This window comes from Enhydra lutris, unplaced genomic scaffold (genome assembly GCF_002288905.1).
Source record: "Enhydra lutris kenyoni isolate GAN:26980312 unplaced genomic scaffold, ASM228890v2 scaffoldscaffold39, whole genome shotgun sequence".
NCBI classification, from domain to species: Eukaryota; Metazoa; Chordata; class Mammalia; order Carnivora; family Mustelidae; genus Enhydra; species Enhydra lutris.
In genome coordinates this window covers 26316594-26324670 of record NW_019154123.1, presented here as the reverse complement: position 1 = coordinate 26324670, position 8077 = coordinate 26316594, and the positions used below count along the sequence as shown (strand labels likewise).

General features: G+C 47.7%; 1 protein-coding gene across 1 annotated transcript in view; it reads right to left on the bottom strand.

Moving 5' to 3' along the window:
- LOC111154975 (kalirin) overlaps positions 1–8077 on the bottom strand; it is a 288438-nt gene that overhangs the window by 13868 nt on the left and 266493 nt on the right. The window lies entirely within an intron of this gene.

Here is an 8077-nt window from a genome sequence, read left to right as displayed (position 1 = left end):
GTGTGTATCTCCCTGCAATTACCAAGTTCAAACAGAGCCAAGGAGAGCATTAAAAAAAGGACAGAAGATGGACATTCTGAACTGGGAAGACTCAACTCGCAGCCCTTACATCTGGGGAGGCTGAACACTGCCCCCCAGCCCTGATACACAGCATGGTCAGGGCCACATTGGGGGGAAGAATGGACAGACGGAGAGGTAGGGCTGAGGCTCTGCCTGAAATGAGGGAAAGGATACCTCTCACAGGTCTCCTGTGCATAGTTCTGCATCTTCTTCTGGCAGTTTTCTCTCAATAGGAAGGGCGATCAGGGCAGGAACAGGCCACTGGCCCTCAGAAGGCATCTCCTGCTTACCACCCCAGGGATAGGCCTGGAGCCAAAGTCCCATCCGCACTGTGGCTCCTTAGAGAGGGCCACTATGGGGGGCGCTCACAGGGGCTTCTCTTGACAAGGCTCTGCTTTTTGGCAGTAAGGATCCCTCACCTCACTCCAGTGCCACAGACCCTGAGATGCACATGCGCCCATTCTGTCTACTACACAGCATTGATCGTGGCACACAGGTGGGCGGCAGCCATCAGCCATGAGGAAGCAACACTCAGCTGACAGGCAGCTAAACCCCAAGCAACCATTTCTGATCTAAACTCAAGACCAAGAAACAGGGTAACAGTTACCCATTTCCTACCCAACTGGCTTTTCCCAAGAATCCCACGCTGTGGCCACAGAGAACCTACGGCATGTTTTCACGGCTCTGGGTAGCTCCAGCTAAAAGCACAACCACCACTTCGAGGCCCCCTTCCTCAGCTCCACCCATTCTAGGTTCATGGCTGTGGCTCCAAATACACATTTCCAGCAACATTTCTGCTTGACTTTTCTGAAAGAGTTAATTTTCTTACCTGCTGGGAGGGCTCACCACCAGACACCGTACTCTGGTTTCACTGCTAGTCATCCACAACCTCAGCTTGCTAAGAGCAGTATTTCTCATAGCCTGTGTCCCCTACCATTAGCTTTATTTATTTTTTAAAAGATTTTATTTATTTATTTGAGAGAGAGAGCAGAGCAAGAGAAAGAGAGAGCACACACGTGGTGGGGGAGGGGCGGAAGGAGAGGAAGAAACAGGGGAGCCCCATGTGGGGCTCAATCCCAGGACCCTAAGATCACGACCTGAGGCGAAGGCAGACGCTTAAACTGAGCCACTCAGGCACCCCTACCATTAGCTTTAATAAGGCATTCACAGACATTTTGTTTTGTACTGAAAGAGCCTTTTAACTGATACAGAAGAACAAAAAGGCAAGTGGTATGCCAAGAGGTCTGTGCAGAATGCTCCAGTAAATCCTTGCTCTGAGAGCCGTCACTTTTCTCTCTCTGCCCTCGGCCCCCCAACCTGGGCCATCTCCCCACTCACGCCCCTCCTCCTGACCAGGAGGTGTCCGGCAGGATGCATACTCACTTGGGTCTTGTTTGCCTTGGACTGTCGCCAGCTAATCCACTTTAACATCTTGGCTTCCTCTCAAATTTGCTTTCTCCTTCCACCAAGGTTTTTAAAAACAGAGTTCATTTTATGCCGGGTGGCGGCAGGACTCACAGCTCCCAGGCAGCTGGGAGGCAGGAATCAGCCTTGTCACAACTCAGTGCTCACTGCCAAGCTCCCAGAACCCAACCAAGAAGTTGCCTTGAGAGGCCTGAAGACTCTGTCTAGGGCAGGATCCCTCTCCCACCAAGGCCACTCTGTGAGTCACAAGTTCTTGGTATCAAAGAGTCTGTGATAGGTCCTGGTACTTAAAGGAAAGAAGTTATCTTTCCCTTTGGAAAGAAGATTATTTTTCCCTGCTCTGCCCCATGCCAGCCCCAGAGGCACTTGGCTGGGCTCTGGAACCACCGTGCAATTCCCTAGGGTCATCACAGATTGGCCCGGGCCAGGGCAGGGGGTGTAGAGGCTGTCAGAGAAGCAGGTAACAATAGTTGTTTTTGCTTACAAGGTTCTGAAAGTTAAATGATCAGGGTCACTACAAAAGTATTGTGTTTTTAATCCAATTTAACAGGCAGGAGATTAAGCTAGGGTTCAGTCCTAGGTCTGCCATTAACTAACCGGCTTTATGACTCTGAGCGAGTCACTTTGTTTCTTTTAAACACGTCCATGATGGCAGAGGGATAGATGATCTCTAAAATTCCTTTCTTCCCTGAGCGTCTATGTCTCCGAGGTCCAAACTCACCCCTATTCAGATCGGGCCTGTGGCCGCCCCAGCTGCTACCACACACAGATCTGATCTACTGGCAAATCCCCTTTTGCAGTTCCCCTATTTCTGTGACAGATCTCTGGGCCCCATCGCCTCTAGAACTGAGGAGATGCCCTGTGGCTGCTGAGCTCTAAGCATCCTCAGGGCACTTCTGGGCTCTTCTCCCTGAAATCTGCCCGTGCCCAGCGAGCGGCTCGTGGGCTGCTGTCACTTATGAAGCTTACTTGCTTTTCCAGATGACTGGCAACTTTAAAAGTGGGTCTCTCCAGACAGCTTTTTAAGCTACGGGCCAGCAATCAAGAGAGTAAGTAAAATAGCGCCATCATGATTTTGCCCCGTGAGCCCAGGTTGAGTGTTCCAGCAAAGTGTGTTTCACACCGGTTGGTCAGGTGCAACAGCTGGAAGCCGTCATTTCTTTGAGGAACTTCTCATTTAGAGGAAAATCTGCGACCTCAACTCCTCATATTTTGTGGTTTGTTCTGAAAAGCCAGCACATTGCTTCTGTGTTGAATGCTGCTTAGGAGAGGACTAAGCAGTGTTTCTGGGGAAGCAGGAGATCCCCTGCTGGGCCTTGTCCACCTCTGCCTGTCCGCCCCCCACCCCACACCAGTCCCCACTCCCCTACCACAGGTACTGGACTAAGAACAAAAGCTATTTTCCAACCTAGTCCTGGGCTTGGTTTATTCAGAACACTGTGGAGAAAACCACCATTTGCACTGAAAATCTAAAAGTGGAGATGGCATTTTTCCCACTTTAGAGTGACTAGTGAGTCCTTGAGCAGAATCAGGATGCCTCTACTTAGGACGCATATGGCAATTCTGACCCACGACCTGCTGTCGAGATGGGCTGTGTCTGAGTCTCAGGACCACTCAGCTGATAAAGTCAAGTTTAGTTTTCTGACACAGCCTCTCCCAACCCTGGTAATTGAAGGACAATGATATACTCCTCTCGTTTATTCAGGGGTTAGAAAGTGTTTTGTTACTAGATAGGATGTAACATGAATCTCTCCCTATGAAGAAATATTTTAGGGCTCTCAGGTCCTACTGAGACAAAGGGCAGGGCAGCAGAAGTGCCGAGGGATTGCCCTATCACATCTTCTTTCGCTTCTAGTAGAGAGCCTTTAATGGGCTGGATCTCCTGCGGGCGTTCATCTGCTCCAGTGACACAGCTGTCTCAGCTAACAAGCTGTCCCAGTCATGTTCTGGAGACTCAGCCTTGGCGGGGTGGAGGGGGTACTATCTTGATGGTTTTTAAGAATTTGTCAAACAAACAATACTACCTCGTGTGAAATGAAAACATGTTCGTTAGTCCTGACACTGCTGAGTCGCCACATTTCCAGATGTCTGGTTATCTCTTCAGGGGCAAAACCCAGTGATCTGTGAGCCCTTAACACTCTCGGAAGCCTGTTGTCCATTTTCTTGCATGGGAGTGGCTGGTGGGAACGCACATGGGGACCCATCACACATCTCCTATACTCCAGACACTCCTTCCTGCAGAGTCATTGCATGACAGCAGGGGCTGGGCAGAACCTTCTCTGACTACAGCCCTTACACCCAGCGGCTTGCTAAGTGCTCTCAAGGTGCAGGCATCAGGATTACCAAATTCTGATAAAAGAGATGAGGCTCTAGGGAAGTCTATTCTCAGAAGGCTCCCGCAGCTGGGCTGCTCCATCACTTCTTATAGCTATCCTCTGTAGGCATCCTCTGACTCTCCCCTTAGCTGGGCCCTCACTGTTTCTAAGCTGAGCCTTCCCTACCAATTAACGAAATGACATTTTGGCCAGGACCCACTAAAGCGATTTGACTGTACAGTTTAAAAACTATTAAATTCGATCCTGAAATCTCCAGGCTTCTTTACACAGTTCCCTGTCCCCCTTCAGCACATTGCCAGTACCAGGCCACCTCGTATCTTAGATCACATTAGCTTGTTACAGAAATTCTTCACTTAAAACACAGTCAGCCCCGGGATAGTCAGGGGATATTTTTTTGCCCTTAGAATTTTTATAGAGAATAGTATATGCAACTCAATTTCATTTCAACTTCCTTGTCTCCAGCCTGGACATGTCTAGAAATTCATAGTGATGTTTTGATGGAGAGTATCTCTGCTAGGATGGGTGTGTAGTGTTCAATTCAATAAGCATTTATGGGGCACCCCCAGCATGCCTACCCTAAACGGTAAACAGACGCACAGGGACCAGCACGGTGCAGGTGGCTGCTTCTGGACTATTAGCTGGAAATTATATAGCAGACATCCATCATGTTAAACAAGATTTTCTCACTGCCGCCTCATTACTCAGGCTCACTTCCCTAGAATTCTATAACTCTGTATCTCTTTGAAGTATGGTTACAAAGTCGCATTGCTTCATAATACACAAACAGGCAAAACTCTCTACAGTGCCCAGGGGAACAGGAGCATAATTTTGGGCAGAAGAGAAAGGGTCTCAGAGCCCAATCGAACAAAGCAAGCACACCCCTTTTGCTTTCACAGCAATAAGACTTTTGCATGTGACAGGTACAAGGGAGAGCTCAACCATGCAGAACCACTGAGGGTTAAACCAAAGTAACTTGGGAGAAAGTGATTAATGCTAGTTCCTGAAGTGCCCATGCTGGTTTTGTCAGCATTTAATGAAGAACTAGGAATTAAAAAAAAATTTTTTTTTAAAGATTTTATTATTTGACAGAGAGAGACACAGTGAGAGAAGGAACACGAGCAGGGGGAGTGGGAGAGGGAAGAAGCAGACCTCCAGCCCAGCAGGGAGCCTGATGCGGAGCTTGATCCCAGGGTCCTGGTATCATGACCTGTGTCGAAGGCCTATGCTAACGACTGAGCCACCCAGGCAGCCCAGAACTGGGAATTTTAGACGGATTCCTCATCATAGACAGATTCACAAGGTAAAGAAGCCACCCCCAGATCCTCTGCTCTAGAGAAGAGGGGCTGGACATTGGTCTTCTGCCCTCAATCTTATCTTTCTAGCAAGAACTGGGATGAAGCCACAGAAGGTATGTTTATCTGATAAAGCTGGGAGATGCGGCTGATATGCTGGAATGCCGGGATGGAACTAAACAGGAGAAAATCCAATCGATACAAAGTATCCCAACACTCAGGTTATTAAAATCAGCTGTGCCACCTGAAAGCAGGCATGGAGTGCTCAAGAGCCAACAATGAATACCACTAGGACACAGGTACCATGGCAGGGACCAAGCTAGGCGTAGCAGCCCTGGAACAAGAAGTGGTACTCGTACTAGTTATAACGATCACTACCTGCAGGCTTAGGTACAGTTCTGGAGGCCCCACTTAATAGATCATTCCACACTGAAGAAAACCCAGAGGAAGGCAGCCAGGATACGGGAGGGCATGCAAATACATTAATACAAGGAACGGCTGGAGAAACTGAGGACTTCTAAAGACAGGAGATTAAGAGAGAAGACAAGATAACCATCTTCAAATATTTCCAGCCCAGGGGTTGCCATTGGCCCAAGATGGTACAACTTGGGGATTACAATGAATACCTGACAATATTTAACTAGTAAAATGAACCGTGAGCCAATGCTCACAATGAATGTCTAGGTTTTAGACCCTAAGGGCCAGCAAGTGGAAAGAGGAGTGGAGTGGCTCTGTTTACAGACAGCTGAGTTGAGGCTACCTCCCTCAGAGTGCAGTGCAGAGAAGAACCTGCTGACAACTAGCTAATGAAGGAAGAGGGCAGAACTCTATTCAAGAAGTAGCTCCTCACAGCTCGTTAAGTAACTGTGTTCTCTTACTCAGAGCGTCTGAACTTTGGTTTTTCCCTTGGCTAATGGTGGGAAATTAACCCTTACTGCATGTCGAACAGGTTGTTTGTCTTGCAGACAGGAAAATCAAGGTGCAGTAACTCACACAATAGGACACAGAAGGTAACCGCCAGAGGGGGGTTTGAACCTGGGTGTGCACAAACTCCTTCCACCCGCCACAGCACACGAAATACACACAAAGTGATCGGAGAGGTGCCCTAGGGCCCTGCAGCTCCTCAAGTGGGTCTGCCATGGCTCTTTTATGGTGACATTTCCCCCATCTGCCAGCACAGCAGTGCCACTGTTCTAGTTCCTCTGGATTAGAAGAGGAAGACTGGGGTCTTTTCTAGAAACCTATTGTTAGGATGACCCTGATCCCTGCAAAGGGACTCTGCCCTATTCCCCCACCCCCACAGCTGCCCCTGTTTGCCCTTCTCTTGAATATGGCTTGGTTTCCCTGAGCCAGCCCATTTTTGTTACCTTGCTGATCTTCAGAGTCTGTTCACCTGACCACTTGGAAACCAACAGAGAACAGTCTCCCGGTCTTCTGGTACAGTTAGGGGAAAATGTAACACTGTCGAGAACATCTCTGAACTCGAAGATACCACTTCCTGGCTTGCCCTGATAAAGGGGAAAGTAGGGGAAGGACACATGGCTGTCCTGTTATCACTGTTCTGTGTCAGAAAAGTAAGAACATTCTAAATTATAGTGCGTGGTCACAGACAGGCCCTCTACTACTACTTCTAGGTGGATTTTTCAGGTTTTCTTTATAGAACACAGAATCTTCTCATCATCTCCAGACCCCACTGCCCATGTTTCCCAGGGCCTGAGAAGGGAGTTGGGGGCTCCTGTTCCCAACAAGCCAGATTCTCCAGCTGACTAAAGTTTTCTGCTTGGAGGTAAGGAAAATTGAGCATATTTAAAAATACAACGTCTGTATATATCTGGCTGCTTTCAGACCACCTGTTTTAGCTGCTTCCTGATTTCTGGAACTTCCTGAGATCAGGGACTGCGTTCCCTCTGTTCATTCATCCCACAAGGCTTTCCTGAGCCTCTGTGTGTGCTGCAGGCCAGGGACAGCAGTGAAGCAGACAGACGACCCTGCCCTCATCAAGTCTTAATGGCCTGGCTAGAAAGACACACATCGAACAAGAATTACACAAATAAAGATTCACATTCAACAAATAGCCCACATCTCTCTACGGTACCCAGCACAGAGCTCGGCACGTGGTGGGTGCTTTTTCAAGAATATGTGACTCATGTTTTTGTGGAATGTGCAGAAAGATTGACCAGCTGAGTTCATCTTAGCGTTGGGAGCACAATGCCTTGACCTTTGGAGTGAGAGAAAAGCATGACAGTGAAGCAGAATGATCTGGGTTCTAGTTCTTGCTTTTCCATGAACTAGCATTTTTCCTGGGTGGGTCACTCAGTTTCTGGGACTCAGTTTCCTTATTTGTAGAATAATATGTAAGTAACCAGGATTCTTCACAAATTGTGACATGCCTGCCATCGGAAGTGTTCTCATCTAGCCTCACTTACCTTGCCGGAAGACAAGGAATGGCTGGCGCCCAAGACAAGACACATGGCTCCAGCACAGGGGTCTCTAAGTCAGGGCTGTGGGAAGATGCAGTAGCAGTAGGAAGGGCCAGAACCCCTAGACCATGAGACTAAGAGGCTCTCTCTGAACATGGGAAACATTGCATTTTGCTTCCCACCCACTGACTGTTTAAAAAGAAACACTCATTCATAGGATATTCTAGGTTACATTTCTAAACAACAGATCAGAGGAGAAAGGAAAGTACAGGAATAGTTTTCTTTGTATGTTTTTACAAGTAGAAAAAAACAATTTTCCATCCACTCTGATAGTCAAAAATGGCTTAGAAACTTGAAGGCAGGACATCAGACAGAATTACCTCAGAATTACCTCGAATGTTCTTGAATACTAGTCTAGATCGTGACTTAGCACTGTGATCTTGGAATGTCTGGGGCACAGTCTTTTATTTATTTATTTATTTATCACCCCAGTAAGGAAAAAAAATTAGGAAAAATCCTAATGAATGCAGGTCATCTTAAAAAA